Source organism: Bos grunniens, chromosome 25 (genome assembly GCF_055505025.1).
Source record: "Bos grunniens cultivar Pamir isolate PY7600 chromosome 25, Bosgru_T2T1.0, whole genome shotgun sequence".
Lineage (NCBI taxonomy): Eukaryota > Metazoa > Chordata > Mammalia > Artiodactyla > Bovidae > Bos > Bos grunniens.
This window is the reverse complement of record NC_141189.1, coordinates 3517157-3539837: the sequence shown is the minus strand read 5'-3', so window position 1 is coordinate 3539837 and position 22681 is coordinate 3517157. Positions and strand designations below refer to the sequence as shown.

The 22681-nt window shown below is 57.8% G+C and overlaps 1 protein-coding gene across 2 annotated transcripts in view; it reads right to left on the bottom strand.

Moving 5' to 3' along the window:
* FOXK1 (forkhead box K1) overlaps positions 1-22681 on the bottom strand; it is a 51793-nt gene that overhangs the window by 15691 nt on the left and 13421 nt on the right. The window lies entirely within an intron of this gene.

Sequence of the window (22681 nt, the reverse complement as noted above, 5' to 3'; positions counted from 1 at the left end):
GGCGGGGGGCTGGCAGGAAGGGAACCTCGTGTCCTCTACTGCAGGTGACCGCCCCCCAGCCCATCACAGACCGAGTCCCTCTCCGTGTGCGCACAGGAGCCCAGCGCTCCTCGCCCTCTGAGAAACCCCCGCCTGTACCGCAGGGCGTTGCCTGTCCGGCACACCATGCCGCCAAGTTCTCCACAAGCTGCTAATCCTGGAGCAGACACTGGGTCCACACCAAAAAGCGCCTTATATTTGGTCCTGTCAATCAATTCGGCATCTAAGTAGCAAATCGGGGATATAGCAAGCACCACTTCAGTTGCATTCCCTTTTCTCTCAGTAAAATAGGCTTTCAGAAGGGGGATTTAAGAACCAGTCAGAACAGGCTCGGGGACCCAGCAGGCAGGGACCCCAGCGCCCCCCAGCCAAGAGGGGTGTGTGCAAGCCTCCTGCTGGGAGGGCTCACCTCGCCCTACATGACTCAGCAGTGCAAGCATCTACGCTCAGAGCCACTGCCTGCATGTCAGAGGACGTCAGGAGCTTCATCTGGTTTGACTGGCCAGCGCAGATCCTGCCAGAGACACAGAGCAGAGAGGGCTGCGGGTGGCCATGAAGGCAGAGCCCCGCCTGTAGCAGGTGGGGCGGCACCCCCGTGCGGGACTCACGGCTGACGGGCTCGTATTTCCAAATCTAAAATCAGAACAAGGGGATCTTGATACTCTTCCAACAGACGCTGTCTTCCTGTTTGATGCTGTTCTGACTCAGCACCAGAATGTCACGGGGGGTCTGTAACGGCAACGTCATCCATGCTTCTGCTTAAAGGGCCACCAGGCTGTATAGAAACAGCCTGCTGTTTCCGTCTTGTAAGAAAGAAGCCTCCTGTCCCCTCCACTTGCCTCAGTCTCCCCACCACCCAATGGAGATGTGCTCCGTCCTAAGATGCCTTCTGAGGCCCAGGGTTTCCTCAGACCTGGAGGCCGGTCCGCTTCTGTAACTCGCAGTCAGTGTGCATCCATGCCAAGTCCAAGACGGGCCCAGCGTCCCCCAGCCTGGAAGCGGGCTGAGGACAGGTGAGCACCACCTATGAGCGAAGGGCCGTGATGAACAGCGGGGGAGTCTGTGTCCACGGACATACACACCCTCCTCTGCCACCAGTGCCAGGGAGGAAGGCAGTAACGGTGACAGGCAGTTAAAGAGTTTCTATGGCCCTTAACTGCTGCAAGTTAACAAAACAAGTTACGTGCTCCTCTCTGCCAGAGGAGGGCGGAGTTCTGACTTCCTGCGCTGTGAAAAGTCCCTGTGCTAACATGGCATCAGACCACAACCTTGAGGTCATCTTACAGCTACAACTGTCAAGACAAGTAGAGAGGGGATGTGGCTTCTGGCCTCTGGTAGAGGTCATAAGATGGTGGGGGAATCTTAGAAAACGGGGTTTGGGGTTCAGACGAGAAGACGCACGTGATCCCCGAGGGACGAGCTTGGGAGGAGGAGCGGCGAGGTGCCGGGGAGCACTGTTAGGCCCCCTTCCCTCCACTTCCCAGCCTGACTTCTGCTCTGCGCCCACCTGCCCTAACACCTCTGGGGCCCTGCATACTCGGCAGGAGCGATCCCCTCCCGGGAGCTTTCCAGTCCAAACCCAAGGCGCCAGATAGATGGTCTGGGGCTTCAGTGAGACAAAACAGGGCTACTGACAGGTCAGGGACGTGGGCACGCTGTCAGCAGCAAAATCGACTGCCGTCGATAACTGATACCAGCAGGATCGTTTCTCACTGGAACAGCGATTTCCCAATTAGGCTTTAACCATAAATATTTTCACAGTATTTACTGCAACAGCTATTTCAGAGGCTTCTCCTGACTCACTCTTCCAAAATTATCCCGAGGCTGCCAATACGCTACTCAGGAGGAGGAGGAGGGGAGAAGAGGAGATACCGGGGAGCTCCTTGATTAAACAGATGTCTCCCCAGGGTGCCCGCAGAGCTGGCCCATTCTGGTTTAGGGCTCTGGCTGGAGTTTTAATGACTGCGTTCTGCAGTTAAAGCTATTCTCCTGAAGGTGCCCACATGCAGTCTGAACCCGGGTGCAATCTGCCTGTGCTGGTGGGGCCCCGGCTGAATGTGTGGGTGCGTGCTGAAACCGCCGCCCACCAGCCCAGGGACGGCCCCTGGCAAGCATCCACCCACCTCGCGGGGTGGTCCCTTGAGAGCTTGCCTCAGAATTCTTGCCCTAATTGGCAGAGATGACAGCACTCTGGGGGCTGCCAGGGGTGGGGGAGGTGGGCATTCAGGGGTGCCTCCCCCAGAAAAACAGGGACCGAGTACTGTGGTAGTGGAGGTGGGGTGGGGACTGAAGAAAGCGTGTTCTAGGAGCAGCAGAGGAGCAGGACCACTGGCATCACCCAGGCCACAAATCCCCGGGGGCGCTGAGAGGGTAGACAGAGACAGCTAGTCCCCTGGACACACGTCTCTCTTGCTTCAACAACAAACTCCTTTCAGCTGGACACATGGCTGCTGGACTAAGGATGATGTTTCTCTGCATCGCGTGCACCCGTGAGACTGTGCTGGTCAGTGAGAGGTGGACGGTTCGTGTCCTCAGGAGAAAGAGAGCGTCTTCTTCACTTCTCCCCTTCCTGATGGCCAGAATGTGGGTGTGATGGCAGGAGCTGGAGCAGCCACAGTGGGCCATAAAATGGACAACGGGAAACGGAGCAACAGAATAGAGCCTGGAGCTTCCGTATCAGGTCACATCATGGGGCTGTTATGCGCAAAAGAAACCCACCTCACCCCTGTCATTATGACCTCTGTTACAAAACCAAACCTACCTCCCAATTATAAACAGCTGTCAAGGCTGTATATCGTCACCCTGCTTATTTAACTTATATGCAGAGTACATCATGAGAAATGTTGGCTTGGATGAAGCGTAAGTTGGCATCAACACTGCAGGGAGAAATATCAATAACCTCAGATATGCAGATGACACCACCCTTATGGCAGAAAGCAAAGAGGAACTAAAGAGCCTCTTGATGAAAGTGAAAGAGAGTGAAAAGGTGGCTTAAAACTCAACATTCAAAACACAAAGATCATGGCATCTGGTCCCATCACTTCATAGCAAATAGATGGGGAAACAATGACAGACTTTTATTTTCTTAGGCTCCAAAATCACTGCAGATGGTGACTACAGCCATGAAATTAAAAGATACTCGCTCCTTGGAAAAAAAGCTATGACCAACCTAGACAGTGTATTAAAAAGCTAAGACATTACTGACAAAAGTCTGTCTAGTCAAAGCTATGGTTTTTCTAGTAGACATGTATGGATGTGAGAGTTGGACCATAAAGAAAGCTGATCGCCGAAGAATTGATGCTTTTGAACTGTGGTGTTGGGGAAGACTCTTGAGAAACCCTTGGACTATAAGGAAATCAAACTAGTCAATCTTAAAGGAAATCAGTCCTGAATATTGACTGGAAGGACTGATGCTGAAGCTGAAACTCCAATACTTTGGCCACCTGATGAGAAGAGCTGACTCACTGGAAAAGACCCTGATGCTGGGAAAGATCGAAGGCAGGAGGAGAAGGGGACGACAGAGGATGAGATGGTTGGATGGCTTCACTGACTCGATGGACCTGAGTTTGAGCAAGCTCCAGGAGCTGGTGATGGACAGGGAAGCCTGGCGTGCTGCAGCCCATGGGGTCGCAGAGTCGGACACAACTGAGCGATTGCACTGGATGAGTCCCTGTGGGAACAGCTGAATGCACCAGGGCACCCATTCATGGAAGAATATCATTTAGCCATTTAAAAGGATGCCTTCCAGGACCGCGTGTCTCTGGGAAAATCTCTTAAAGCTTCCAATCCGTTCTCCTTATCAGGAAAACTGGGATGTTCTCGGTGTGTACGCTCTAAGAGTCTCGTGACTATTACATGGACTACTTCAGACAAAGCCGTTAGAAGTTCTCGTGGTGCCGAACAAGTAACGCACATGCTCAGCCACTTCAGTCACGTCTGGCTCTTTGCGACCCCCTGGGCAGGAGCCCACCAGGCTCTTCAGATTCTCCAGGCGAGAATACTGGAGTGGGCTGCCGTTTCCTCCTCCAGGGGATCTTCCTGACCCAGGGATTGAACCCGCGTCTCCTGAGTCCCCAGCAGGATTCTTTACCACTAGCGCCAACCGGGAAGCCCTAACAAGTAACCGTCACTCGTTAAAACTGGCCCATGGAAGATGATTAAAAATGCTGATGATACTCTAAGAAATGAAAACAGCAGAGACTCAGTGGTCCAGCGTCATGGCAAAAGGCACAGGATTTGAAATCAGAGAACGGGCTGCTGGGATGAAGCAGGGGGACCTGGGGTGTGTGGCTCAATCTAATGCCTCTCCCTGGTAAACCAGAGACAAAGCACCAAGCCTGGGTGCAGAAGGAGCCCCAGGGTGGGCGAGGCTGGCACCACAAGTGGCTGATGACATGGGCTCTGGTCCGTCGAGGCGGACGAGGACTAGGAGGAGGCGTGAGAGCAGCCCCGGGGAGAGGGTGGCCTGCAGAGGTCTGGAGTCTTTCAGAACGTTTTCTGGATGTTGCAACTGTGTCCTTAAAGAAATGAAAGACTCGAGAAGGAAAAAAGCTGTTACGTATTCGATGACCAGTATGTTCAAATTTTGTAAATAACCACAACCCAGGCGTGGGAAGATGGTCGGGCCTCTCCTTTCGGAAGGGAGGGCTGGGGCAGCTGACAGCCAGCAGCGCCTTCCGCCTACCCTCGCCGGGGCGTTCCAGGCACGGGCCAGTGGGCGGCTTGCCCAGGGTGGGCCCTGGGCCACAAGTAACCCCGTCTACAGAGGTCTGGAGCTGGACCCCCAGAGGCAGTAGAGGCTCTGAGTTCTATAAGAACAACCAAAGAAAAACACGACAGTTCAGGAAACGGTTTTGAGAAACCTTTTATATATACAACCCCCAAATCAAAGGAATCTGACAAACCTAAGTGTCTTTAATCTGAAGTATCTATTTCCTATTAAAAACGTGATACATTTTGCTAGAACATTTTAAAAACCAACACAGAGCTGGGCCTAGGAGGCTGGAGACGGCAGAGGCCAGATGTCTGCTCTGCTGGGCAGCGGTGTGGACCAGGGACAGTGAACACGGGACAGACGGCCAGCAAGGCGAGGAGATGGATCTGAGCAGGGTCGGGGAGGGGCCCCCTCCAGAGGCCAGGCTGCCCGTGGCCTGAACCTCGGGCTCAGAGGGTCCCAGCAGAGCAGGGCCAGGCAGGGTCCCCGGGAGGACCCCAGGCCATCTTCCCAGGGACATTCTTACCCCTCGGTGGGGAAGCGTCAGGTTTAAAACAAGCGAACGACAAGAAAATGACTCCTAAGTTGAGCTCCCAAGCTTTACAGTTTGGAAAATCAGACGGGGCAGGAAGTCCAATATATCTGAAAAAACAAGTACCTTCCGGACCTGCCTGGAAAACATCAAAGGTGATCCAGTCAGGTGAACGGGGGAGCTACAGAGATCAGAATTACCACGTGGAAGGTCCTGGCTTCATGAGGGTCACTGCCCAGTGAATGGGTGCTGCAGCGGGGGAGTCAAGTAGGGACCACAGGCCAGGCCTCTGGCAGCGGAGCCTCAGGTCGGACACCCGCTGAGCCCGCCGGCGCCGGGCTGCCGCCAGCTCAGGGCCCGGCTGCATCCCCGCGGATACACGGTCTCCAGGCTCCTGTCCCCAGGGCCACCCCTGCACAGAGCCCACCTCGGGCACCCCTGCTCCTCCCTGCGGGGCTTCCCAGACCTCAGGCTCCCTCGGAGGGGGTCACCTCAGTGGCCACCTGTCCTCCACACTGCATGCATGTGTGGTGCACACTGCAGGAGCGGACCACGCGTCACGGGGCGACGCGGGTGTGCACGCTGCAGGAGCGGACTACGCATCACCAGGTAACCAAGTCTACCAGGAGGTAAAGGCCAGACCTGAGGCCGAAGGACCCTGATTCCTTCCCCAGGGATGCAGCAGCCCGGAGGTCACGGCTGAAGCCCAGCATCCAAGCCCTAGTGCAAGGGTCAGACTTCCCTGACCCTGGGTGAACCGTGCCAGGAGATGGACCACACACCTGCTCTGTGTGTGCAGAGTCACAGGGCAGAGCGCCAGGGGACAGCTGGAGGCCCTCCCTGCCACCGGGGCGGGGGGGGGGATGCCGCCCGTGTCACCGCTCAGACCTGCACCCACGGTTTTTACGGAGAGAGGATCGACTGAGAACGGGAGTGAGAATGGGCTGAGACACCCCATGTGCAGAGCCCGGCGGGCTGGGCCACGCCCGGGTCCAGCGCCACCACAGAGGGGGCTGGGGGAATGCTGGGCTCTGTGCAGAGACCACCGCCCACCCACTGCGACACGCGCCTGGTCTGCGGTCAGGACCCAAGGTCACCCCCATTACGGCTCCCTTCTCCCTCCCTCCCAAGGACGAGGACGGGGTGTCTAAGCACAAAGACGAAGACCCAGGAAAGGGCCAAGTGCAAGAAACAAGAACGAGCCTGCAACGAGTAACACCCTCATCAACACTCAGACTCCACCCAGGGAGCGGCAGTAACCCCCGCCTCGGGGGTAGCAGGCCGCCCCCTCCCAAGGAAAGACGCTGATGCGACATCAGGAATTTGGGGCTGGCCAGGCCTTCTTCCCTGCTGGCTCAGCTGGTAAAGAGTCCGCCTGCCATGCAGGAGACCCTGGTTCGATTCCTGGGCCGGGAAGTTCCTCTGGAGAAGGGGCAGGCTACCCACTCCAGGATTCTCGTCTGGAGAGTCCCCGTGGACAGGGGGAGTCTGGCGGGCTGTGGTCCGTGGAGTTGCAGAGTCGGACAGGACTGAGCGCCTAGCACGCAGCACAGGGAGGCCGCTGTCAGCCGCTGGGGTGGAGCATGCGAGGTGCTCCGCAGAACTGAGATCAGACCTCAGTCAACGTGAAGTGTGAATACGACGATATGAGAATGTAGTATGATACGATGCAGCGAAAGACAGTGAAAAGGCAGCCTAGGCTGTCATTACACGTCCCTGGTAACTACACGCTGGCAAGTTAAGTGTGTCAACTAACCAACATACTCCATTTCTCTGGACACTTGAGTTAAACACGTGTGTCTGGAGGACATTGTGGAGAGGGCCCTGTGCGATCACAGCTCCTGTAAGTCTGAGGCACGGAAAGAAAAAGGCTCCAGGACGCCGTGGCTGGAGGAGAAACAGGAAAACAAAGCAGGAATCCACTCTGCACGCTGACTCTCTGGGTGCTGGCCCTTCTCTGTTGAACTTGGCCGGAAAACGCTGTCAGGAGCTGCGGGCAAAAGAGCCTGGGAAGGTGTGGGCACCCGGGCTGGCAGGGAAGGCCCAGGACGGCCTCGTTCTTCCCGCGCGGACGGGTCCAGGTGGACCTGTGGGGCCTCCCGCTCAGGGTGCACCGCCACCCAAACCAAGGCCTTCCTTTCAATACCTGCCTCAGAGATAGCAGCGAAGCTCAGCAGGGAACCCCAAAGACAAACCTCAGCCCCGCCTCCAAAGAGAACACACAGCCTTTGCTGTTTAAAAAAAAAAGAAAGAAAGAAAGAAAAATGTTCCATTTGTCAGAACACAACAGGAACCCTGTCTGCTTCCAGCTTAGCTCGGCTTGCCTTCCTAATTTGGAGAATCCGACAGGCATACACGGAAGCCGGACGGAGCCGCCCTGCACAGAGGCTGGGGAGGGGCGTGGGCGGCCCGAGAACTGCACTTGGCTGCCAGCCCATTTCCCCAAAGAACCGAAACCCCAGGAGGCACCTGGGGAGGTATCAGAGTCTACAGAGGTGGATGAACCCCTGCTGCACGTGGACGCGTTCGGGCCAGGTGGTGGGGGCCACCCTGTCCACCCCCATGCCCTGGCCACCCCACCCCGGCTCTCACCTCTGCTCAGGCGGCAGGGAGAAAGACCCTCCGACCCACCGCCGAGCCCCCTCCCCTCCTCCCACAGGCTCCAGCCAGAGGGGGGCAGGGCAGGGCGTCCCTGGAGGGGGACCTAGGGGCAGGGGCATTATTCCCGGGCAGCTCTCCCACCCACAGGAGCCCCGGCTTTCATGGGGCGAGCCGATCCTGGGGCTGCCCCTGGGAAGGTGGGGAAACCGGGTTCCTCGCAGGGCAGGCGTGACGTGAAGGGGTACGCCAGGGGGTACCCTGCCCCGACCCACTTCCCTCCCAGCGCTTCTCCCGGGATGCCGATGTCCCCAGGAGTGACTGATGGACAGTGGCGGGGGGAAGAGAGCAGAGGCCAGCAGACAGCTCCCGAGGGTGGATTCTTGCCCATCGTTCCTCCTCCCGCTCCTCGCCCGGAGTGGAAACGTGATGATCGGCTGCCAGCAACCACCCTGGGCAAGGAGGTCACCCTGAAGTGGGAACCCCACCCCCGGCCAGGACTGGACTGTGGGACAGAGAGATGGAAGCAGCCTCCACAGGCGCGAGGCCCAGGGCCCGGCCTGCCTGCGGGCCAAGCTCAACACACGGCTGGCTGTGTGATCCCTCTGTCCCTGATGCGTTCTGGACGAAACAAAACTAGTTGGCTTCAGAAAGGAAAATAAGCCAGAGCTCTCCACTGAGGGACAAACAAACCAGGGGCCATCTGCCGAGTCACAATGGGCAGGGTGGCTGCGTTTCCAGAGCCTGCTGCCGCCCAGCGGGTCACAGGGCGCGGCTGGCCCGGCACCGACCCCTCGCCGGGGTGGACGGAGAACCCAGCACAGCACGGCCTCCACCAACGGAGAAGCAGGAAGTGCAGGGCACGTCAGCTGCTCGACAATTAACGACAAAAGCCCGAACAGCGTCTGCTTGGAGGATGGACTCCCTGCCGTCTGCGCTGCCCTGCGGGGCCCTGCCTGGGGCCAAGGAGCTGGGGGGTGAGGGCACCCGGCGGGCGGGCGGGAGTGACGGCCAGCGTGGAGCTGGCTTCTCTGGGCTTCTGAGTCAGCTTCTCACAGCAAGACGGTTTGGAGACGGGCCTTGACCGCTGTCAGGGGACAGGAGCATGAGCATAGGGGCCTGGGCGCAGGGCGTGAGCGGACGATGAGGCCGGGGTTGGGCAGTGCTCACCAGCAAGTGCTCCGGCCCGACCTGCCGCTCCGTGGGAGCGCCCCCGGGCCTGTGCCTGCTCTGTCCTAAGACAGACCCCCAACCAGGAGGGGACCCAGCCTCAGGCCCAGGATCGCGAGGCTGACGGACGGGACGCTGGGACCCAAGCCTCTCGTCCAGGTGGCACAGTCTGGGGTGCCCCGCCTGCCCCTCCCTCTGGGGGTGTGTAGGGCAGAGACCCCGACAGACTCTGCACAGGGGCTTCTGGGCCTGAACCACAGGGAGAAAGGAGGGGGGCTGCAGAGCGGGGAGCTGGGGCCAGGGGGCCTGCGGACAAGGAGCAGGGACGGGCCGAGCAGGCCGCTCAAGTCTCCGTAACTTTCTCGTAAATCAGGCCTCAGAAAGAGACCGGGAAACCACCTGTGATGGATAATGAGCAACAGTCCGCCCACAGCCAGCACCGCAGTTCACACACACATGTGCACACAGCTCTGACACCCCCAGCCCCCAAACACACACACACACCCCACTCCGAACACACCCCCAGCCCCCGAACACACACACACCCCCCACTCCAAACACACACACACACACACACACACCCCCCCGTCTGAACACACACACACCCCTCCGAACACAAACACATACACACACACACATAGCTCTGACCCCCCCACCCCCTGAACACACACACATACCCCACTCCGAACACACACACCCACACACACCCGTCCGAACACACACACACCCCTCTGAACACAAACACATACACACACACACACACAGCTCTGAGCCCCCACACCCCTGAACACACACACACACACACACCCCTCCGAACACACACACACACCTCTGACCACACACACTGTGACCCCCCCATCCCCCCCACACCTCCGAACACACACACACACACACACACACCCCCCTCTGAACACACACACACACACACAGCTCTGACCCCCCCCACCCGAACACACACACACTCCTCCGAACACACAGACACATACCTCTGACCACACACATACCACACCATATCTGAAAGCCCCCAACCCTGATCCCACCAACTCGGTCAGCATAGGACACGACCCAGGCCCAGGGCCTCACCCGAGTCAGCTCCCCCTCGAGTCCCTGTGGGCCAGGATGGGGGGCGGGGGCACGCGGGGGTCCACGCCCCACCCCCCGCCCCCCAGGGCCGCCAGGACACCCCGCAACGGACTTCAGTGGGGCAAGCCCCCAGCCCCTCGGTGGGGACACTGTGCGCCCCTGTCCTTGGTGGGGCAAGTCCCCGGCCCCTCGGTGGGGACAGCAAGTGCTGTCCCGCTGGGGCGGGAGTGACATGCTCAGCCGAGAAGGTGCCACAGTGCCCGGGAGAAAACGCGGACGTCTGCCGAGGGCACAGGCCAGGAAAAGAGAGGCAGAGCGACAGAGAAACTGCCTCTCAGCCACCGGCAGAGGGGACGCGCGGGTCGGGTGCTGGGTTCCTCGCTCTCCATGAACGACTGTGCTCTGCGGGCCCACTGCCCGCCCACAGGCAACAGGCCTGCGGACTCCGGGAAGGCCGCCGAGGGGGCATGCCCACGGCAGAGGCCGAGGAGCTGCTGGGACTCCACGTCCACTTCCCCGGCCACACACGACGCTGGGCCCCGCCAACCTGAGTGGCCTTGTAAAGGAGCACGGCTCCACTTCCGCAGAAATCCAATGTCCAGGCAGCGACAGCAGCGCCCGGGGTCTCAGAGCAGAGAGTTACAAGGGAGATGGAGAGCTCTGAAGGCAACCTTGACGGCACAGGGACGGAGGAGTCTCAGGCGCCCACGCCGTGACGGGGAAAAGCTAGAGAACTTAATCAGCCCAAGGACAAGGAAGACCCAGCTGAACGGGAGACAGGCCACTCGGCTTGTAAGACAGTTCACAACAGGCTGCTCTGATTCTCAGGACGCACGTGGCCAGCGGTCGGGAGAGGAAGCACCCCACACTGGGGTGGGGGGGCGAGGTGGGTCCTGGCAGGTGAGGCTGCGGAGTCATGGCTCTGGCTCAGCCAGGGACCCAGAGGAGACCAGTCCTGCAGCCCACGCCTCCCCCACCCAGGGCGGGACCCACATCCTCCCCGTGGAGTGTGGGGACGCAGCATGGGCACACCAAGGACAGGCGCACGCTGTCCCCACCGAGGGGCCGGGGACTTGCCCCACTGAGGACAGGGGCGCACGCTGTCCCCACCGAGGGGCCGGGGACTTGCCCCACCGAGGACAGGGAGCACGCTGTCCCCACCGAGGGGCCGGGGACTTGCCCCACCGAGGACGGGGAGCACGCTGTCCCCACCGAGGGGCCGGGGACTTGCCCCACCGAGGACGGGGACGCACAGGCCAGTGCAGAGAGCCAGCAGCGGGCGGGTCTGGGGCGGGAGTGACACGTGAGTCCCTGGGCTCGTTCTCAGCACCTAGGGGGCCACGTGGGCAGTGACGGGGGCGGTCCCCCTTCGCCCAGAGGCGTGCTTATCAAACACTGGATTTAAATAAGGTCCAAAGTCTTCAGAGCTCATTCCCCCAAACGTCAGATTTCTGTTATGAGGAAAATCTCAAACAAAATGGGAAAAGGCGTGAAGACACCCACACAGGAGGATGCTGGTGTCAGAACACCGTTCCCGGGTTCTAAAGCAGTGATCTTAAAACGAGCAATTAAAGAAGCAGAAAAATCTCCGTAAGCAAAAGACCACCATGGGGAATGTTAGAACTAAACACGCAGTAACTGAAAACTCAATGAAGACTCAGACAGAATGAAAAGAATGAGAACGGAACCAGTGAACCTGAAGCCCAGAACAATGAAATTACCCAGCTGGAGCCACAAAGAGAGGAGAGCCTGAGGTAAAGCACAGGCGTCTAAGGAGCCTGTGTGACTGAAACAGAAGGTCGACGCCCAAGTCCCAGGAGAACAGAAAGTGGGTGGGGTAAAAAAAATACCTGAGAAACCGCCAAACGCGGCAGCAAGGTAACCTACAGGTTCAAGAAGATGAGTGATCCCCAGACAGGCGAAACTCAGAGAAATCCACGCCAACCTTCAGAAAACGGAAGACAGACGGAAGGTCCTAAAAGCCTTAGTGAAAAGCTGTTATCCCCCATGCGAGGAAAAACCAGTGTGACTAGAGAGTGGACACTTTGCTGCAGGGACCCACCGCCCATCGGGGGACACGGGGGGGCCACCCCGGAAGACGGCTGAAGCGGTGCCATCTCCCCGCCCTGCCGGTGGGACTGGAAGACCAGTGGGCAGTTCCTCAACTAGACACAGCCCGTGATGCGACCAATCCACTGCGCTCCTGGGCGCTCATCCCGAGAGGAAAGATGGGGTGGGCTGGAAACCTGCCCGCGGCTGCTCACGGCCGCTTTATCTGCAGGAGCCGCGATCAGCCACCGGGTCCCACAGGAAACACGGGGAACTGATACAGTGGGGCAGTGACGACTTAGCGGTGAATGGCCCAGACGGACGCACGATGCTGCGCCTGCAGGGCTGCGACGAGGCGGGACTGCGGGCCTGACTCAGAGCACCCGTCTGGGGCGCCCTGGACTCCCGGGGTGGGGGGCAGCTCCTTCCTCGGAACGAGGCAGACAGGGCTTCGCATCCTGACTGTGTGCATGGCCACTGCAGCCGGCCCACCGGGACGAGGGCAGCACACACCGACCACAGCTCTGCGGAGAGACCCCCGTCCTGCGGTCCTCACTCCTGGCCCCTACTCACAGCTTCCAGACTGTGGGGTCTACGCTGAAGCCTGGGGACCCCACCCTGGGGCCGGCCGCTGGAAGCACTGCTTTCCCAACGTCGCTCCACCTCCAGGGAACTGGCCGTGGCTCTGGGCGCTCTGGTGCTGGCATCTGCGAGCTGCCCCGGACTTCCAACGTGACCACATGCCCAGTGCAGCCACTTTGGCCAGACCCAGGTCCTAATCCGTCAGTTACAGAGAGAAACAAAGAACCCTGCTTCCTATTCCACAGCACAGGAGCACTTCGCACGGTCCTGGTTTGTTCTGAGCTTGGCTCTGCTCAAGCCAAACACTGATAAGCAGACGGCTTCTCACAGGTCAGGCTTCCAGCCTCTGCCTCCAGCCAGTGCAGGGCCAGCCGCGGGGCCGGCAGGGCGCACGGGGCCGGCAGGGCGCACGGGGCCGGGACCCAGGCACACCAGGGGCCTGATGCTATGGGCTTTGCTCCTAGAGACTCTCTGCCAGGAGACGGAGGCAGTCGGCCATGACCCCTCCTGGAGAGGGAACACCCAGACGCAGCGTGGTCCCAGCCACGCTCCCACTGAGGGTTTTCTGTGTGGCATGAAGCCAGGAGACTCGCTGGCCAGCAGGGCGCCCCTCCCTGCCCGGGGACTTCTGCTTCTCTCTCTGGAGGTTTTGCTTCTGCGCCACGTTTAGGAGGACGCGATGCCCGGTGCTCTGGGTTCACGGGCGCTACCACGCGCGATCGGGCACAAGCGCAGGTGAGGACAGGCGTTCCTGGGGCTCTCTCTGTGGGAGGACGCTCCTCCCAGGTCTGCAGGACACAGGCCGGGGGAGGGGACGAGGGGGGCCGCGGCCGTGAACCACCTCCTCAGACAGCACGCATGTCAAAACCTGTAAGATGCGTCCTAAAGGCAAGACGACCCCAAAGCAGCCCTTAGGCTACAAGCGGAGGTGAGATGAGCGAGAGGGCGAGAGTGCCATTAACCCAGAAACGATGTTAATCCTGAGACAACGCTCCGCCACTTGGCCCGCCCCGGAGGCAGCCGGGGTCACAGGGAGGAGGCAGCTGGAATCACTGGGAGGCCAGGGTCACCAAGAGAAGGAGGCGGCTGGGGTCACCAGGAGGAGGCAGCTGGGGTCACCGGGAGGACGGGATCACCGGGAGGAGGCGGGCGGGGTCACCAGGAGAACAGGGTCACCGTGAGGAGGCAGCCAGGGTCAGTGGGAGGACGGGGAGGCCAGGGTCACTGGGAGGAGGCGGCCGGGGTCACTGGGAGGAGGCGGCCGGGGTCACCGGGAGGAGGGGGAGGCCGGGGTCACCGGGAGGAGGTGGCCGGGATCACCAGGAGAATGGGGAGGCCGGGGTCACTGGGAGGGGGTGGCCAGGGTCACCGGGAGGAGGCAACTGGGATCACCGGGAGGAGGGGGAGGCTGGGGTCACCGGGAGGAAGAGGCAGCCAGGGTCACCAGGAGGAGGGGGAGGCCGGGGTCACTGGGAGGGGGGGGAGGCTGGGGTCACTCAGAGGGGGAGGCCGGGGTCATCAAGAGGAAGGGGAGGCGGGGGGTCACCGGGAGGAAGGGGAGGCCGGGGGTCACCGGGAGGAAGGGGAGGCCGGGGTCACTCGGAGGGGGAGGAGGCTGGGGTCACTGAGATCCCCATCAGCACCATGTGAGCCCTCAGAGGGTGGTGGCTCTCGGGACCTCCCTACTGGGAAGCCGACTTCCTGTGTTCCCGAGGGCAATGGGTCTCTCCAGGAGCCCCAGGCCTCTCCCAGGAGCCCCGACTCAGCCCACACTGCAGTGCTGCACTGATTATGTAAAAAGACACTTTTCACTACTTAGAGCTCACACAGTTAAAGGTGACGAACACTTATGAACTTTCTCTGTTGACTGCTAAAAAATACAACTAAACTAACAGATGGAAAGGCCAGAAATAGAACTTTCTGAAGTTACGAATGTGCTTGAGTAAAACTCCCTGGGCCAGGCTGCCTGCCTGATTTCAGATCTGGAGATGAAGTTCATTGGCTACTGGAAGCCCGGGAGGAGGTCTGCCCCTCGGAGGTACTGACCTTCATCCCTTTTCTCACCCTGGGGTTACAATGAAATCTTGTTTGTAGATCTGCAGAAGTCACAGAGCTGTGAGCACAATTTAAAAATAAATGTCATCTCTTGCCAACTGGAAATAAACAGAAGAGGGAGATAATTCACGCCGGCCCCGGCATGCCACCCTCGTCGGCTCTGCTCCAACCTGTGTCAATAACTCTCCCCCTGGGTGTTTGGGCAGTGTTTAATCATAAACGGATTCGAACGCACTCAGGAGCAGACATAGAACTAAACGCCACCTGCCCAGCAGAGGGGCAGGTCAGCACGGCGGGAGGACAGAAAACCCAGCTGCGAAGGGGGCAGCCGGCACACTTGACCCCAGCGCAGACAGGACCACCTTTCCATGACAAGAAGGAGCCCAGAACCCATGGAGTGGTGGTCTGGTTGTCAGCGGTTAGCATTCCTTCCCAAAGATGTATGAGCGGAACAGGCGGGTCTCATCCCTGACAGCAAACGGGCAGATGCTGGCCTGTCCTGTCCACAGCGGGCAGGGCTGTCTGCACATGCGGGCCGGGGGGCTAAGCCCCCGCGAAGGCCAGCCCCCGCCGCAGAGGGCAGCCCTGTCCTCGGTCCGGATGCCTCAGTCCTTCTGACCGAGCAGACCCGCTGAGAGCATCCCTCCGGCTCCGTCTGAGGCAGGCGCACTCGCCAGCAAGTGGGGGACCGAATGGGCGCTGCGGGCTGCAGGAGCGCACACGCCACTGACGGCCGCGTGCGGACCCGGTTCCCACCCTCCCGGCCTGTCTCACACGTGAGGGGGCGAGGAAGGAATAAGCACCAACGAGCCACCTCCAACATCCGGGAACCGGGCGCCTGGCCTAGGCCCTGCTGGAGAATTCCCGAGGCCCCACCGCTGCCAGCCCCGTTCTGCACACAGTGCCCCAGCTCCAGTGCTGGCAGCCTGACCCCCCTCCTGAAGCCCCAGGCTCCTGCCCCGTGTGCCCGGGTGGCACTTTCTGCACCTGGAGCCGCTGCGACCCACTTCCGCTGCGTCTGAGCCGCTGGGTGTTTGTCACAACGCCCTGGCTTCCCCGACTGACACAGCGCACTAGTCAGACCCCGAGCAGCCTCACCTCTGCCTTCAGTGGAGCTGCCCGGCGCAGAGGGGCGGCAACTCACTGCCCGCGCAGGATCTACACTGGACTCGCGTAAACCCTGTCTTAGGCATGACATCCCGGGGAAAGCCTGTTTTAGTAGAGACAGCAGTGGTGCTGACCGAGGATCAGGAGACGTGGAGTCTGATCCCAGCATGGCCACCTGTACCCGACGTGGTGGTCAGGCTTGAGGTGACCCGCTCAGGGCTCTCTGGGCCCTTCTGAGTTCAGGGACGCTCCAGCTGCTCCGAGGGGGAGTGCTGTGGCCACGCAGCAGCAGCATCGGGCTCGTCCCGACGCGCACACGCCCCGCCACCTCCAGGAGGAACGACACGGAGCAGGGCCAGTGAGGGCACAGCCGTGAGACCGCCTGCGACGACTGGGGGAAGACGACGGCGTGGGGAGACTGCAGACGGCGCGCTGCTGTAGCTCCACGTGGGGGAGAGGCGAGGCTCTGGGTTCAGTTTCCATCAAAAGCAGCGTCAGTGGTGCAGACTGTCCGGCGCAGACCCTTCCCGCCACCGGGCAGCCCCAAGGCCAAGACCAGGCGTCCTGAGGCAGGAGAAATACTGACCACCGCACGTTTTCGTTGCGGGAGTCACATGGCAGTCGGCAGGGAATCCCGGCGCCCCGCCCCTGAGCCAAAAGCCAGTCAAAACCCCCGAAGGACATGCTGTTCCGTGAAGCCGCTGTGGGGGTCCTGGCAGGAAACGCCCCTTAACCCAGAACCTTCGCAGAGGCAGCCATGACCTCACCCTCCTCTGAGGTCAGCCCGGGAGCCCAGGGCGGCTCTGACCTCCCGACTCCCCCAGGGACGAAACAAAGACCACAATAAAACGCCATTAAATAAAAACCCCTAAAACCTGCTGCTGAGTCAGCCTACCACCACACAGCTCACCATCTCCCGGGCCTGCTGGGCCCACCCTCTGCTGTCCTGTCATCACCCACAGGCAAGTGGCTGGCATCGTGGGGCGGTGGGCACTGCTCGGGTGCTCAGGAGGACACTGGGCCCGGCCATCTGAACTCTGAGGCGGAAAATTAGTTCCCTTTTCCCAACGCGGAATCCTGAAACTTCACCCCCCTGCACTGTGTCTTGCGGCCCACCCAGGAGCCACCACGAAAGCAACAGCTGTCGCAGGCATGGCGGATGCAGCTGAGGCCTGCGTGGGTCCCGGGGCCCCCGGGCCCAGCCGGACAGGGCCATCTGGGTCCACCGGGCGCCCGCTGACAGGGGAGGCCCTGCACAGGCCCCGAGGACGGCAGTGTTGCTCTCTCCAGGGAGACGGGCCTGTGAGCTGGGCAACCTGGCAGACGCGAGCTCGGGAGTAGAGCGCGCGAGGGGCCCAGCACAGGCCCCCCCACCCCGAGCGGGAAGCACCCTGCCAGGTGGAGGCGGGGGCTCCCCGGGCATCAGCAGCGTGGACGACGCGGCCTGGTGACACGGCCGCCCGGCGCCCACCCGGAGCCCGTGGGTCGCCAGTCTCTGTCCCTGGAGCAGCACCTCACTGCCATCTTCACCCCCAAACCCCCTAGGATGGGGCAGCGGGGGTGGGGTGCCCGGGGCCCACTCCCAGCTGCTGGGGCTTCACCAGATGTCCAGGAGGAAACCCCTCCCGGCCACACAGAAGTAGAAGCTGACACCACTTGGAGCGCCCTGTCTCTATGACCCTGCTTTGCTACACTTTCACGGCCTCTTTCCCGTCTGTCACGTGAAATTCCGGACTAACCCAACAGGATCACTTGATAATCTGTGTTCACCTTAGATTTTAACCCCTCCAACCCTTTCCAAAGGAGTGCCCTTTCTCTGCTGACTGGGGGCCACTGAGAAAGACAGAAGCCGGAGCCCAGGACGGAGGCGGCGTCTGCAAAGCAGAGGGGCTGTTTAGAGACCCCGAGCCAGCCCGGAGAAAACGCACACCTGGATGAGGCCTCGGGCCTGTCCCAGGGCTCACCCCTGACGCCCCAGGAGCGGAGGAGAGCCCACCAGCATCCCGTGGCGGTCCGGCTCTCCCCGCGGCGTGAACGAGGACCGGGAGGAGCCCCGCGAGCGGTGCTGGTGGGCTGAGTGCGCGCACGCGCGGAGCGGGAGGGCCGGAGGGACCGCCCCAACCACGGCCCGCCAGCCCCGCGGGGCCGCTCCAGCACCACCGGCCCCGCCAGCCGGGGCCATGTCTCCGCTCAGACATTAGCACCGCGGAGGAGAAACGACCCGTCTGGGGAAACTGGGTCATACAACAGGCTAATGACACAGAAACTGCGCCGGGAGAAGCCTGTGTTCAGCAGTGTGGGGGTAAACCAACCTGGCTTGTTATGTAAATTACAGCCTCAAACCCATCAGTTTATCCCGGATGGCCTATCGTCAGAACCATTTTCTCTAAAATAAAGACTGAGCCAGACGCCCATCAGGGGTCCATACCCACCCTCCGGACAGGGCCAGCCCCACTGGGTCTCCAGGGGCCCGCCCTCTCCTCTGCTGTCTGGGCAGCACCTGCCTCCCCAGCCGGTTCAGGGAGCGGGGTAAGGGTCGGGGGCGGGCGGTCTTCTCTCCCTGCGGCTGGAGGCAGCCCCTCCGCCTGGGGGGCATCGCTCTGGTGTGTCTGCATCTTGGCCACGCAGCATCTCGGCCGCATGGGGACAAAGGCAGGGGACCCTCAGGTTTTATTTTTCACTTTTACAGAGAAAATGCAATGGAGTTCAGTTAAGGCATAAACCAGCTTGTATTTTTCATGACCTCTTGTGTTATTTATTCAGTTTCATTAAAATTATCTGTAGATAGACCCTGCAAAAAGTGTTCATGACACCAGGTCCTGTCTGTAGGGGGCAATTGCCCCGGCAGGGGAAGGAAGAATCAACCTTGACCTCTTGGTCAGACAGGACTTACAGCATTTACAGCCGGGGCAACGGCCCCTCCCCCCAAGGCTTCCAACATTCCACCCGCGATGAGTCTCCCACCAGGAGCATCTCGGCCTCTTCACCCACACTTCCCCACGCTGAAAACCACCCAGGAAGATGAGGAATGACGCTGCAGTTTGCTTCAGTTCAGTTCAGTCGCTCAGTCGTGTCCGACTCTTTGCGACCCCATGACTCGCAGCACGCCAGGCCTCCCTGTCCATCACCAGCTCCCGGAGTTCACTCAGACTCATGTCCATCGAGTTAGTGATGCCATCCAGCCAGCTCATCCTCTGTCGTCCCCTTCTTCTCCTGCCCCCAATCCTGCCGGGCATCAGAGTCTTTTCCAATGAGTCAACTCTTCGCATGAGGTGGCCAAAGGACTGGAGTTTCAGCTTTAGCATCATTCCTTCCAAAGAAATCCCAGGGCTGATCTCCTTCAGAATGGACTGGTTGGATCTCCTTGCAGTCCAAGGGCCTCTCAAGAGTCTTCTCCAACACCACAGTTCAAAAGCACCAATTCTTCGGTGCTCAGCTTTCTTCACAGTCCAACTCTCACATCCATATATGACCACTGGAAAAACCATAGCCTTGACTAGACGGGCCTTTGTTGGCAAAGTAATGTCTCTGCTTTTCAATATGCTGTCTGGGTTGGTTATAACTTTCCTTCCAAGGAGTAAGCGTCTTTTAATTTCATGGCTGCAGTCACCATCTGCAGTGATTTGGGAGCCCCCCAAAATAAAGTCTGACACTGTTTCCACTGTTTCCCCATCTGTTTCCCATGAAGTGATGGGACCGGATGCCATGATCTTCATTTTTGAATGCTGAGTTTTAAGCCAACTTTTTCACTCTCCTCTTTCACCTTCATCAAGAGGCTTTTTAGTTCCTCTTCACTTTCTGCCATAAGGGTGGTGTCATCTGCATATCTAAGGTTATTGATATTTCTCCCAGCAATCTGGATTCCAGCTTGTGCTTCTTCCAGCCCAGCATTTCTTATGATGTACTCTGCACATAAGTTAAATAAGCAGGGTGACAATATACAGCCTTGATGTACTCCTTTTCCTATTTGGAACCAGTCTGTTGTTCCATGTCCAGTTCTAACTGTTGCTTCCTGACCTGCATACAAATTTCTCAAGAGGCAGATCAGGTGGTCTGGTATTTCCATCTCTTTCAGAATTTTCCACAGTTTATTGTGATCCACACAGTCAAAGGCTTTGGCATAGTCAATAAAGCAGAAATAGATGTTTTTCTGGAACTCTCTTGCTTTTTCCATGATCCAGCGGATGTGGGCAATTTGGTCTCTGGTTCCTCTGCCTTTTCGAAAACCAGCTTGAACATCTGGAAGTTCATGGTTCACGTATTGCTGAAGCCTGGCTTGGAGAATTTTGAGCATTGCTTTACTAGCGTGTGAGATGAGTGCAATTGTGCAGTAGTCTGAGCATTCTTTGGCATTGCCTTTCTTTGGGATTGGAATGAAAACTGGCCTTTTCCAGTCCTGTGGCCACTGCTGAGTTTTCTAAATTTGCTGGCATATTGAGTGCAACACTTTCACAGCATCATCTTTCAGGATTTGAAATAGCTCAACTGGAATTCCATCACCTCCACTAGCTTTGTTCGTAGTGATGCTTTCTAAGGCCCACTTGACTTCACATTCCAGGATATCTGGCTCTAGGTGAGTGATCACACCATCGTGATTATCTGGGTCATGAAGATCTTTTTTGTATAGTTCTTCTGTGTATTCTTGCCATCCCTTCTTAATATCTTCTGCTTCTGTTAGGTCTATACCATTTCTGTCCTTTATCGAGCCCATCTTTGCATGAAATGTTCCCTTGGTATCTCTAATTTTCTTGAAGAGATCTCTAGTCTTTCCCATTCTGTTGTTTTCCTCTATTTCTTTGCATTGATCGCTGAAGAAGGCTTTCTTATCTCTTCTTGCTATTCTTTGGAACTCTGGAACCTGGAATGTCAGGTCCATGAATCAAGGCAAATTGAAAGTGGTCAAACAAGAGATGGCAAGAGTGAATGTTGACATTCTAGGAATCAGCGAACTAAAATGGACTGGAATGGGTGAATTTAACTCAGATGACCATTATATCTACTACTGCGGGCAGGAATCCCTTAGAAGAAATGGAGTAGCCATCATGGTCAACAAAAGAGTTTGAAATGCAGTACTTGGATGCAATCTCAAGAACGACAGAATGATCTCTGTTCGTTTCCAAGGCAAAACATTCAATATCACAGTCATCCAAGTCTATGCCCCAACCAGTAACGCTGAAGAAGCTGAAGTTGAACGGTCCTATGAAGACCTACAAGACCTTTTAGAACTAACACCCAAAAAAGATGTCCTTTTCATTATAGGGGACTGGAATGCAAAAGTAGGAAGTCAAGAAACACCTGGAGTAACAGGCAAATTTGGCCTTGGAATACGGAATGAAGCAGGGCAAAGACTAATAGAGTTTTGCCAAGAAAATGCACTGGTCATAGCAAACACCCTCTTCCAACAACACAAGAGAAGACTCTACACATGGACATCACCAGATGGTCAACACCGAAATCAGATGGATTATATTCTTTGCAGCCAAAGATGAAGAAGCTCTATACAGTCAACAAAAACAAGACCAGGAGCTGACTGTGGCTCAGATCATGAACTCCTTATTGCCAAATTCAGACTGAAATTGAAGAAAGTAGTGAAAACCACTAGACCATTCAGGTATGACCTAAATCAAATCCCTTACGATTATACAGTTGAAGTGAGAAATAGATTTAAGGGACTAGGTCTGATAGATAAGAGTGCCTGATGAACTATGGACTGAGGTTCGTGACTTTGTACAGGAGACAGGGATCAAGACCATCCCCATGGAAAAGAAATGCAAAAAAGCAAAATGGCTGTCTGGGGAGGCCTTAGCAATAGCGTTTTGGTTACCAAGAGCCTTATCTGATCTGGCCGCTAGGAACTGGGGTCCACGGGGATGGGGGAGGGGAGTCCCACCCCAACCCGCCCCCGACTCTGCCCAACCCCAGGGTATTAGGTCCCTAGGCCAGACTCTTCGGGGACCCTCCCTTCCATTTAAAGACCAACTCCGGGCTCAGGGCCCTAATCTACTCAGCCACACAGATATTAACATAAAAAAGGTGCTTTAGAGCCCCTGGCTAGACGGATTCCAATTCCCCAGCAGCAGTGAAATTGCAAATATGCAGTTTTAGCAGAGCCCCTGCTCTAGTGTTTTGTTTTGTTTTTTAAAAAGGAAACAAGGCGCAAGGAACACTCCGAAGGCAGCAGCGGTCACCTCCGTGGGGGCCGCTGTCCGGGGCTCTTCTCCCCACATTTCTGCGTTTTCCAAAGTTTGTATGGGCGCAGGTTGCATATGTAACACCAAAAGGTTTGAAATAGTAAAGGCTGCATAGATGTGTGATGTCAAGCTAATGTGTGTTTTTTTGGCTTTCTTTTAAAAACAGACTTTTCCAGAAAAGAAATGACTCTGAAGAATTTTGACTTTTAAGAAAATCAGATAATGCAGGCTGAGAAAGCAAACTCGCCAAAAAGCTTGAGAATTCAAGACTTTCAACTCCTCTGCTCTGGCGAGGATTAACTACTGCGTTCGTTAGTCATGGAGTCATGGAGCCCTCTGGAAAAAAGCCTCTGGACAGACAAGTTCTCCAAAGATAGAGACCCTCACCGGTGCCTTTAAAAAAGTGACCGGCTTTATCAATTTTTCAGCATTAAAAAAAATAGTTATCATGTTAAAAACACATCAGATTTCCTTGGCTGCTTAAATGGCAGGGGAAAAAAAAATGAAATTACACTTCTGAAAATGATAAAAAGTGAAGGCTGAGACACTGATGACCAGAAG